Below are 12,603 nucleotides of genomic sequence, written 5' to 3' on the forward strand. Positions count from 1 at the left end.
GGTACCCCCTTCCAGAATTGCCAGGGCACCTGGGGCAGGTGTCCTGCGCAATTCGCCCACCAGTTCAGGGGTTCTATCCTGCAACTGGGCGTCCAGGTCAGGGGGGACACCCTGAACCTGGCCCTCCAACCTAGGGTCTAAACCCTTCAGTTGAGCCGGGGTCAGAGGCGAGGACTCCCTCCCTCTGCACCCCCTTCCAGAGTACTTCCCACTCCCAACTGGCGTGGTACCCCCAGAAACAACATGGGTCAGGACACTGATTACAGTTGTCCCACCCTCCAGGTCAGACAACACCTGAACCTGGCTTCCCAACCCTGGGACCAACCCATGTGGTTGAACGCTCGCCTGGCGCACCAGGACTCCCCGGGGAGCACGCATGCTCCCCCTGATGGTGACAAATAACTCATGCATCGTGTGACAGTCTGCCGGCCGCAGATGTCCCAACCCCTGTCCATCTGACAGTGTGCGAAGATCCCCCAGGACAGAAGTGGCGTCACCATGGCCATTCACTGGGGACGCAGCCCTTCTGGCTGGCCCCTGACCCACTGGTTCTTCCAATGGGGACTCTTTCCCCCTCTCACCCCTCAATCTGGACTTCTGCACCCTCCCAACTGGAGCGGTACTGCCAGACACCAGAACTGATGGAGGCCTGTTTACAGACGCTACCCGTTCACCAGACACTAGGGGGTCCCACACAACGGGCAGCCCCTCAGGACAGACTAGGCTCCCCACCTGGTGCTCCCTTAAAGAACCATCCAGGCTCTGAGACTGAGGTTGGGCACTACCGGGACATAACCCATTCTCACTCCTTCCCCTTAAAGACAGGACGTGAGGCCCTACACCCCTCTCACCACTACAGGACCTAGCTGGGCTACTCTGAGCCACTTCCACCACACTGGGTTTGAAGATACCTGGACCACTCATCGTGGGATCACTCCCCAATGCCTTTCCAGACCCTCTGGACTCCACCAAAAGGTCTGCTTCCAATGTGAGCTCTCTGCGGTTAGAGAACTCACTCTCCCACAGGTGTTGGCATAGCTCTGGAAAACAGGGACTTACAATATGCTCTCCCACAATTGGATCACACTGCCCCCTAGCAGGGTTAACCAAACTATCCTTCACCTGACCATCCAGTGCCTCACACACATACTCCACACCACTCTCTTGAGTCTGGCAAGACAGTATCTGACTGTCTCTGTCACACAACCCACACTCTTCTGGGCGGTCTTCACACTCCCATACCAGGACTTCAATTTTGGGGGATCCCCTCTCCCTGCACCTCTCATCTAGAGTCAGTAGAGTGTCCCTCCCGCCACTAGGACCATGAACCGCTACGCCAGTTACCCTATTCCCTTCAGGGATACTGCACACTACTGGAGCTACCTCATGCCCTTGAACCTCCTGGTGTATGTTAACCCCCTCCTTCAAGTCAGGCGCCACCTCTCTGGGTGTGCGTACTACTCTCTCAGCACTAGAAAATTCAATATGGCTGCCACCATCTGAGCTGGATTCCTCCTCCCACTCAGAAAAGCTCAATCTCTGAGCTACGCACCTTTCTTGCTGCTGGGCTGAGACACTCATGGCCTCAAGCCTCTCGAGCTCCATATCATATTTCTTCATTCTCAAGTCATGCTCCATTTGGATTTTCATTTCTTCCAGAGCCAGCTTCTTGCTTTCTAGCTCCAATTGGCTTTCCAATTCCAGCTTTGCCAATGTTATCTCATGATGCCTGGTGGCCTGTCTGTCTGCCAGCTGGTTGGCACGGTGCAGCATGACACCACTAATGTGCCACATTTTGGCCGTGACACAGCCTGAGCTGGATGCATGATTGAAGGAGCGTCAGCAGCAAAGTATGGGTGAGTATTCTGGGAAGAGTGACTTTGGCTGTGAGTGGCTGTATGTGTACACAACCTGTGCCAGCGCTGGGCTATGTGATGTTGGTGGTGTAATGCAGTGGCTTGTAAGTGGCCTCTGTGCTGGGTGCAGCTGTCATGCATTTGTTCTACCTGTCCTTCCTGAGTGAATTCTAGTACTGGGCATTTCAATTGCATTCTGGGTCGTGGGCTTCAGATCAGAGCCATTTGTGTTACTGTTTGAACTGAGCCACATGCAGGATGTTGTGCTGTGTGGTCATCACATGGCTCACTTTTGCCTGGTTTTCTTGTTTACACACACTGTCTGAGTAACAAACGTGTGTTTGCACAATGTTATTGCACAGGGTGGCGTGCAACATGTAGATTTAGTCATCCTCAGTGTTGCTTTGCTTGTATATGTTTGTTCTGTTGCTGCCACTGAACTGACCCTACATCTCTCTCTCTCATGCAGCATCTCCCGTGGTCACGGAGGGACAGGGGACGGACACCAGTGGTGGGGAAACAAGCACAACAGCTGCACAGGAGCCCAGTGACACAGATGTGACCAGCACTTCGGTGGGGGACAGGAGTCTGCCACAGCCCAAGACGAAAAGTTCTACGTCATCTGATGCCAGGGGTGACGCATCCATGTTGGCGGGCACAGGGAACAGGGACTCTGCCTCATCTTCCACCACACAGCGAACAGTGCCTACCCTCCCAGCCACTTCCTCTGGTGCTGCCCGTGTTTGCACCAGTAAGAGGGGAAGAGTGTCCTTCCCCCCAGGCACCGCTGCCCCTGCCCCTGTCCCCCCTGCTGCCATCAGTGCTGAGTCTGTGGACCTTTGCACCAGCTGTGTGTAGACCAGACAGCTCTCCTCAATGCCTTCATAGACCACAACAAAAAATTGGCACAGGTGGTTGCTTTCATGGAGGAAATACATTCAGACGTGGGTGGGCTGCACCGGACTGTCCAGTCAATGTCCTCTGCAGTGACGGCAGCCCTTCAACTGGCACAATCTTGTTGTCCAGCTCCAGTCCCTTTGTCCACCCCCATGCCAGTGGCCACGTCTGACGATAGTAACCACACTCCACAGACCTCAAGGTCACGATACAGCACACATAGCACACAGCAGCAGCAGCCCAAGCTGTCCAGGGCGCAGACACCATCACCACAGAAAACAAAAGCCACCCCAGAGCGCAAAGACAAAAGCCCATCAGGTGACACCAAGGGCCAAAAAGCAAAGGAGCAGACCTAAGGGTCAAATGTCTCAGAGTCATCCCCAGCCAAGGACTCTCCTGTCCCAAAGCGTCTCGCAAAGCCAAGCAGACAGTTTTTGTGGCCACTGGTGCCTGCCAAGAGTACACATAAGAAGGGCTCCAAGGCAGATTCACCCACTACCTCAACTCCCATTCCAAGCCCAGTGAAGCAGGGGAAGGAGGGCACTGTATAAGGAACACCTGGTAAACAGGGGATGGAGGGGCAGAGGCAAGGCCAGATGAAGCGTACCGCTGGATCCAGCATGTCCTCAGAGGGAGGGCTAGCATCTGCACCTGTTGCAGCCTTGGTGTTGAGTGTGCCTGCTGTGTCCACACCACTTCCCATTAATCCAAAGTCAGGCAAGCCATTTCAAATCCCCAAGAAGTGGAAAGGGACCCCTCCACAATATCCCCCCACCACTGTGTCTCACGTCAGCATGACTCCCCCTCCACATGCCACTACTCCACCTGGTCAAAGCAGCCCTCCGGCTTGCCAAGCCACTGATAGCTCTACCTAAGCTGGGCCTCTCTCTCCCTGGTCAAGTGCTCCAACTGTGCCTGACACACAGCCAGCTCCCAGTCCGACTGACAGCCAAGTATGAATGTTAGTCACCCTCACACACCTGTCTCTCCCACAGCGGGCCTGTACTGCCCATCGTAACACCCCTGACTGTGTTGCTGACCATGGCAGGGTACAATTGTACACATTCCCTGTGCAGCTTCTCATGGACTCACTCTGCACTTTGTCCTGCCCACTGGCCTTGTCGTTCACTGCTGTGTGCCTCCTGCCTGTACAGCTCCTCATAGACTCACTCTGCACATTGTCCTGCCCACTGGCCTTGTCGTTCACTGCTGTGTGCCCCCTGCCTGTGCAGCGTCTCATGGACTCACTTTGCACTTTGTCCTGCCCACTGGCCTTGTCGTTCACTGCTGTGTGCTCCCTGCCTGTGCAGCTTCTCATGGGCTCACTCTGCACTTCAATTTGGCCACTGACCTTGTTGCTCCTTGCTGTGTTGAACTATTCCATGTGCAGCTTCTCATGGACTCACTCCGCATTTTTTCCTGCCCACTGGCCTTGCCGATCACTGTTGTGTGCCCTTGCCTGTGCAGCTTCTCATGGACTCACTCTGCACTACCTTTTGGCCACTGGCCTTGTTGCTCCTTGCTGTGTTGAACTATTTCCTGTGCAGCTTCTCATGTACCTCATCTGCACCTTGGACTGGCCACTGGCCTTGCTGTTTTCTCCCCTTGCCTGTGCAGCTTCTCATGTACCTCATCTGCACCTTGGACTGGACACTGGACTTGTTGTTTTCCCCTTGCCTGTGCAGCTTCTCATGGACAAGCTCTGCATTTTGTGCCTTGCTCTTCTCTAATGTTGGTGCCTATCTGTGCAATTTGTGAATAAAGACAGTTGCTCCTGTTGTCTGTTTTGTCAGTGTCCTTACTGAATAAAGTTTGTTTCGGTGTGTATATGGTTTACTGTGCCACATGCCCTGTGTGCCACTTCAACATTGCCAATGGCCTGTCTAACTTGTTACATTTTTTACAGGGGTGACAGGGACTTGAGTTCTTCCTGACTCTGATATTTGTGGGTGCAAGGATGTTGTTTTTAGATGGTACGCCGTTATCATTTTCATTCATTGTTCATGTTGGCTATATTGTACACATGTCAGGTTTGTGGGCACTGCCAGCACAGTGTGGGATTCTTTCCACAGGATTGCAGGCAGGCTGTCCAGGGTCACAATGTATGTGTGTTCTTACTTTCTATGTGCCCAGCAGTGTAGGTGTAAGTTCATCTTGTGATGGTCAGTTATCCTATTCACATGGGTTACTTTGAATGTGTGCACTTTGGTGGTCAAGATGTGTGCAGTGTGAAGGCGGTGAGTTTGTCGTGAGTGTTGATGTGTGTATGCCCATGCAATGTCAACTACACACGTGTCACCCAGGAGAAGAGTGCCTGTTTGTGTGATTGTTCAGCCCTGTGCCTGAGATTGTGTGCACATGTGTGAGTTGTATGTTGTACACTGTGCAGTGTGTTGGTGTGTCCTTGCAGTTCTGGCTGACTCCTACTTGTTGCGTTTGGCAATTGTGAGTATGCAGAGTGTGTGACTGGCAAGTCAGGGTTGTGTTTTGTTGATCAGCCGTGTGTCTTGATACTGTTTCTACTCACTGTGTATACCTGCTCAACCACACTGACATTGTGGGTGCGATGGTCTCATGCATTGCTGTCACATGGTGCTTTATTGCCTCCAGTGTGGCATGTGGTGTGCGGTGTCATACCATCCCCTATCTGTGCTTCAGATGCCTAGCCATTGTGAGTCTGCACTCCCTCTATTTGTGTATGGTACACTCCTGCCATGTCCACTACTGACGTGCACACCACTTCACTTTGATGTCAGCTGTCCCCTTGTGTTGCCTGTGTGTGTGCCTCCCCGTCACTTTATTTGTGACATTGTGCTTTGTGGTGCAGATCTTTACCCAGGAGCAATGTGCCACTCAGGACCTTTCCCCAATTAGATATCTGTGTTGTTCTTGTACTGTTCACCAGTCATGATTGCTCATGTGCAGTTCAACCGTTTGAGCTGCCCAGTCCTCTGGTCAAATTGTTTCCACTTTTGTGTCCCAGACTTGTGCATCTGTGGGTTTTGGGTGAGGTGTATGTGTGTATGCTGGGGTACTGCTTGACTTCCTGAGTGTGATGCTGTCAGTGTGCTGTTTTGATTGTTTGTTGTGGGTGTTCATGGTGTGTCACTCATGGCTGTGTGGGACTGTTATGTTTTGTGTGCACACACTGCTTGTTGTGCATGCAGTGCTGTGGGTGTATGTTGCCTTGTCCTTGCCTGGTGTGCATCCCCTGATGTCCTGCTGTGTTTGCTATGTGATTTATTGGCATGTGCATCTGTTGTGTGTTTGATGTGGCTGTGTTGTTCTGTGATGGTGCACTTCTTTTCTGTGTTGCGGTATGTTGTCTGTGCATTGTTCCTGGCTGATGAGGTTGTGAACTCCTGTTCTGTCTGTGCTCCCATTGCCTTTCCATAGTTTTGCTGCACAGGGCATGTCTGGTCTTGTTGTGGTTGTGTGTGTTTCTGTTGAGTTATGTGTTTGTCAGTTGTTTTTGTGCAGACATTGGTTCTGGCATCCCTGTGTGTGTGTGTGTGTGTGTGTGTGTGTGTGTGTGTGTGATGTTTGTGAATACCCCCAGGAAGTGTGATTGTTTGTCAGTGTATTGACCAGACATTATTGAAGCCCTTCTGTGTGTCTGACACTGGTGTTGTGTGCTGCAGGTGTGAGGGGGGTATGTGTGGAGATTCCTACTTGTGTTTGACAGTCATGGCGAGTGTCAATGGGCCCTGTGTGTAGTGTTGCTGACATACTCCTGTGAAGTAGTTTGACTTCAGGGCCTTCCTTTCATCCCTGTGCCTATACATGGGTTGCCTTGCTGTCTCCCTGAGTTGTTGCACTGAGGTGACTGTGGTTTGACTTCACTCAGTGTGCTAGCCATGTGTGCTTTGATGGGCTGAGGGGGTTGTTCTTTGTTCCTTGTTTTGCATGTGATGTACACATGCTTGTTGGTTATCTCTTTGGCCTTCCATTTGTGTGAGCCTCACTTTGGCTTTCCTATATGTTGTGCTCCATTGCTGGTGGTATGTGGCTGTATGTCAGTGTGGGGTATGTCTGTGTGACTTGGCAGGCTGTGTGTCCAGTAGGATGTTTGTTTATTGTATGTGTGTGTGTTCATTTTGTGCTTGTACTCAGTTTTCTTGCCATTAATGTGGTGTTGTTGTGGTGTGTGGGTTGCCCTGGGCCTGTGCTTCTGTGCTGTGTGTTCCTCTGCAGCCACTCCTGCTGTGGCTGTCTCCCTAGTTGTTTGTTGTGTGGTGCAGGGTGTGGATTCACCTAGCTTGTTGTTGTGCATGGGGGTGCACACGGGGGGCACATGGCATGTCCCTTCATGTTGTGGGGGGCTAGTGTGTGGAGGGTGGAGGTGTGGCCCTGTGTTCTTTATATCCTGCCCATGCCTGGCCCTGCCTTCTGCATTGTGTGCATGTTTCCCCTTGTCTTGACCGCTGGGGAGATGTGATCGGGACATTACTTGGAGATTGCGGAAATGTGTGACCTGGCTGCGGAGTGGTGACTTGGTGGCAGGTAGGACATGTGTGGGTTCACTTGTGGATGTGTTCCTGTCCCCACCAGGGTGTCTGGTGTGACCAGGGACCCTGTATCAGCCCATGAGTTGTGTGTTGTGGTTATGTGCGGGATTGTGTTATTGCGTACCTGCGGTGTCGTCCACGACGGTCAATGAGTTGCTGGTGATGTATCAGGTGCAGCACCAGAAAGACGTGAAGAGCTGGATCCATTGCAGTCGGGCCTGGGAATCAGGTTTCACTCTCCACTGTCGAGCTTCCGCCGTCTCTTGTTGGGCAGTTTCACTGCTGCGGTGCGGCTGGCTGCTTGGGGCATCCTGATCTGTACAATGGACGGGATGTCATTCCGCACGTCGGTGAGTCTTCATTGGCTCCCGCCGCTGCGATGGCGGGCGCACTTTCATGGCGGTACGCATCGCACAGCGGCGGATGGGAAATGGGCTGTGTTTGGCCATACTAATATGGCGGGAGTGTGGTCCGCTGCTGGCGTGCGGAAAAAGGCATTTTCCCCACCGCAGGCACGGCGGTGGTGCCACTGCCTGCGGTTCTTTTTCATTTAATCTATACTATAAGATTGCATCTGGTAAAACAAGCTGCTTTACACTCCTTCAAGACTAAGTCTGAAGGCTGCTCTCCACAGCTACCACTTGGATAGCTTTCTAAGGTTGTCTGAGACCTCTTAAATCATCATAAGGGTTGTCTGGAATGGGGCAAGGTGCCCACTTACATTAGTGGACATCATATACCAGGCCAGCTTCTCACAATGGTGTGCAGGGGTTGGGATTGAAGCCTGCATTGTTTTACCAGACCAATCTTTGTATTGCTTAACTGAAACACCAATAGCACTAGGCACATATAAATACAAGCTTAGAATTGTAAGTTCTACTGAATTTAGGGTTGGGTAAGTCAAGGCTCTAGCACACCCTTTCTCTAACCACAGAGAGTTTTTTTCCCACTAGGATAGGTAGGTACAACACCACACCTCTACTAAAAAAGATGCCAGTGGCTCTCTGCCTACTAGAGACAGTGAATTTTCGTTCCAAGAACTGAAAGCACTGTGTGCATCTAGAAAGCTGAAGAAAGGGAGAAGTGCCAACACTCAACGCCTTGTAGATGTGTTATTGTTGGATGACATGAGAAAAACCTCTGGGTCAGATGAACAGGAGAGAGTGGTTGAGCCAGGGAATGAAGATAGGGCAGGAGGGGAGCCCTTTTTTTGACCTAGACTCTAACCCTGACCAGGTGGAGTCTGATGGCTCCCATCTGGATAATTAAGAGCTCCCAAAGGAGAACACAGAAGGCCAAGAGGATGCCCCCTTTGATCCTCCTGGGAAGGTGCAGAGTAGGCCAAAGAGGTCTAGACTCTCTCCTCTGCAGAATCCAATACTTCTAGACAGTCGGTAGGGACCTCCATTTCTAGTAAAGGAGGGAACTCTTTGAATATGGAGTACCAAATGCTTAAACTTGAGAAATCTAGGCTTAGGCTCAGGGAAGAGCAGTTGAACCTTGACCGAGAGTCCCTAGAAGTCCAGAAGGCAATTGAGAAATTGGGACTAGAGTCCCATGGTGGCAGCAACAGTATCCCTAGAAGTAAGGAACATTCCTTTGATAATAGGAACCTGAGCAAGATTGTCCCTCTCTACGATGTTGGGCATGACATCCATGAAAGGATAACTGCTTTGGAGAGGGCCTGTAAAGTTCAGAGGGTCCCTCAAGAGCAGTGGGCAGCTATCTTGGGGCTCTCCTTGGCTGACAAAGGTAGAGATAAGTTACTCACTGTTAGGGAAGATGATGCTGACAATTACTCAGTTTTGAAGAGTGCTCTCATTGATGGGTTTGGCGTAACCACTGAACAGTACAGGATTAAGTTCAGAGACACGCAGAAGACACAGAATCAGGACTGGGTAGACTTTGTGGATAGTGCTATTAAGGCTCTGGATGGTTGGTTGCTTGGCAGCAAAGTGCATGATTTTGAAGGATTGTACAATTTGATGATGAGGGAGTGTAGGAGAGTAGGATCTGCCTCTTATGGTTACCCCCACTTTTTGCTGGTGTTTCACTGTTTTTCGACTTTAGTCTGGCTGGGGCCCTGCTATTCAGGACCCCAGCCTAGCTGCTTCCTCTCTAAATTGATTGCATGTACTTTAGGAACACTCCATATTGTATTCTGGGGTACCCTTGTGAGTCCCTAGTATATGGTATACTATGTACCCAGGGCATAGGTACCCCAGAGGCCTACCATGGGGCTGAAGCATGTATTGTGCCACCCCTGGAAAGCCCTCCAAAATGACACCACAGGTCTGCTACTGCAGCCTGGGTAAGGTGGTGCATGCACCCCTTACTGAGTTATAGGTTCACTATACCTCACCTATTAATGCACATAGAAACCTAGCAGTCACCCCTATGGCATTCCTTATCAAGACTGAAGGCACGGTGCTTGGTTATATGTGAGAGGATGCCCAGGCATGAGCTGAGCCCCTCTGCAGCCTTCGGAATCTCTTCCCCGGAGTTGTCAGTAGTGCAACCTGACCATATACTCTTAAGTGCATTATAACTAAAACAGTTAATGCTAACTTTGGACTGGCTGCACGGAAACATGTCATGTTTGGTGTCAAACACCTTGGAATCATACCCCCACACCAATTCCTAATGTGGGAATATGAACCCACCCTTCTAGAGGGAGAGACATGACAGCACCGGTATACCCGGTAACAACTTAACAGAGCCCTGGCATCACAAAATGGATGCTGCAGCCACAGACATGGCCTCCTGCTGCTGACCGAAACTCCAGTATATATTGGGGTGGTCCCAGTATTAGAACATCAAAAGTGTCAAAAGGGAAAAAATACAGTGAGATTCACATACACAAATCAGAGCACGAATAACTTATTGTTACAGTGTTGTTTAATCACACTGAAACTATTTAGCATTTTGTCAGACAAATGTTGAAGGACAAACATTTTTGTAAAAATATCAGCATTGCAGTGCCCGGAGTGGGGTGTTGGGAAAGGGAAGGCTGTGATTTAAGTGAGGTGGTGAGGTACACAAAGTAAAAGTGGTGATAACATATCACAAACAAACGTTCAAGTATATATTATTCATGTGCCAGGAATAACACATCAATTAGATATTCATCACAGTACATAATATCTGTACAGAATTGCCATGTAGCACAAGGTTCCACAGTAAATGGAGTACTGTTGAAGGGACTGGCATTTATGAAGTGTCGACGTTTCGACCCCTGTGTATATGTAGGTTCTTCCAGACTTTACTTGCAGGGTCTTCCTCAGGACAAAAGGTGAGTGGTGTGGGGTGGCGGGGCACCTATGAAGGACAAAGGATGATGTGTCACATCCATACTTAAAATGAATAATAAATTAAGTACATCCGATAACACGGATGTGGTCAATATAATTACCGTGAGTGGAAAAGAGGAGCCTCTCACTAGTCAATGGTGGAAGGTCATTGGGCTCCGCGGCTCTCAATCAAATGGAGGAAGGAGTGAGATATCACCTGCAAGAATAAGGTGTCTGTCAGCCAAATTATATATCTAAATAGACAAGTGACCGGCTCTAAATCGCAACACTTACTCGGACAACTACTGTTGGGGTGGTCCAGGTTAAATCTAGGATCCATCAACGAAGGGTACAAATCCTGTGTCTTATGAAAGTAGAAAATCCCGATTTAATCAAGGGAAAATGGCGATCTAATCAATGAGGAAAAACTGCTACAACTGGTAAGCAGGACCCAGTCTGTATAATGAAGAACATAAATAACAGGCAACAGTCGAGATAACTAAAAACCAGTGACTGAAAACGGGGGTGACCGGTATACCACCGGGACTGGTTTGAGACAAAGTTACTAGGCTCTACCGAAATACGGCGGTGGTGTGACATGCAAGTACCATTTCGGGAGCCGCGTGCATGGAGACCGTTCTCTCATTGGACGGGTGCACATGGACTCAAGATGACAAATGGCATTTAACCGGAAACAAGCATGACATTAATAAAATCTAGATTCCAAAAGTGGATGAAGCGTAAACAAAGTGAGTGAAGAACGTCCCTGGTAAAGAGTTAAAGTGCACTGAGTCTCGTAAGCGGTTATAAAGAACAAGAGCAGGCATTACGGTATTAGAGGCGAATGGAGGGGGTAAATTACGTGTGGCACAAGTACAAGCGTCTGTGTGCAGTATCCAGTAGTGGATCGGGGACATACTAGCGCTGCCAAACTGCAGGTGAAGTGAACGGTGAGACTGACTCATTAGGACAGTAGAGTTCACCTAAAAGCACGGGTCGGTAGTGAATGTGATGCATCGCTGACATCAATAAAAGTGGCGCCGGTGATGTTAATGAAACTCGGACCAAGCTAACAAAATGTGGGAGTGAAACACGTGGCATAAGTGCAAGCGTCTGTGCGTGGTATCTAGTAATAGATCAGGGACATAATATCGCTGCCCAACTACAGGTAAAGTGAACGGCGATACTCGCTCATTAAGACGATTGTGATAACCTAGAAACAAGGGTCGGTAGTGAAAGCGATGCAACGGTGATGTTAATGAAACACGGGCCAAGCTAGCAAATAAACCGGGAGTGTGTGGTAACAAACGAGGGACGGCGTGGCCTACTTTCCACTAGAACACTCACCAACAGTCGCTCCCTTGTTCTCCAAGTAGTGAGATCAAACGGGTTTCCTGGGCGAGGTCTCCTATATCCCAGGGACGTAACGCGGAAAGCGTGCAAACGCACAGCGCCGCGTGATGTTGGCTGGCATGCAGAAGCTGAAGCTTACTGCCTGAGATGTGTTGGGCATGAAGAAAGACTTGGCAATATGCGCTAATGTAAAAAACACTCATGGCACGCTAGTGTAAAAAAAATACTCGAAGATAAGCTAAAATGTGCAACTGGTTTTGAAAAGAATCGTGCATGGAAAGGCTGTTTATTTTAAAGAAATAGAACGACCATATCTTGTACCTAGTGTCCATGGTGTACTACTGTGATTTATAGGACATGTGACCCATATGAGTATTTAAAACAATTAAGTCTGAACACTAAAAGAGCAGTTTGGACATGTTGGTACCAGAAAAAGTAGCGTATGAACGAGTTTCAATAACATAGCTGTGCAACAGCTCGAGACCCCGTCCCACATTGCAATAATGCACAGTTAACACAGCCCAAATATCCATATATTCAAAGGGGAATATAAATACATTGCCTGAATGATCCTATGATGATAATATTCATACATTCATTATCGAGTATAGATGCATAGGCTGAATGCTACTATGGTGATAATGGCGAAAGTACATCTAATTATGCATAGTATCAAATATTAATGCTATCAAAATCGGC

At 49.5% G+C, this 12,603-nt stretch overlaps 1 long non-coding RNA gene across 1 annotated transcript; it reads right to left on the minus strand.

Annotated features, from left to right (window-relative positions):
• Positions 1 to 10,246: 10,246 nt before the first annotated feature.
• Positions 10,247 to 11,999, minus strand: LOC146822801 (uncharacterized). The gene is made up of 3 exons (XR_014961833.1): positions 11,899 to 11,999; positions 10,674 to 10,768; positions 10,247 to 10,579 (listed from the first exon to the last, which is right to left on the minus strand). It is a non-coding gene; the product is annotated as an uncharacterized LOC146822801 (long non-coding RNA).
• Between the last annotated feature and the right edge of the window lie 604 nt (positions 12,000 to 12,603).

The sequence above is a fragment of the Triturus cristatus genome, chromosome 5_2 (assembly GCF_964204655.1).
Source record: "Triturus cristatus chromosome 5_2, aTriCri1.1, whole genome shotgun sequence".
Taxonomy (NCBI): Eukaryota; Metazoa; Chordata; class Amphibia; order Caudata; family Salamandridae; genus Triturus; species Triturus cristatus.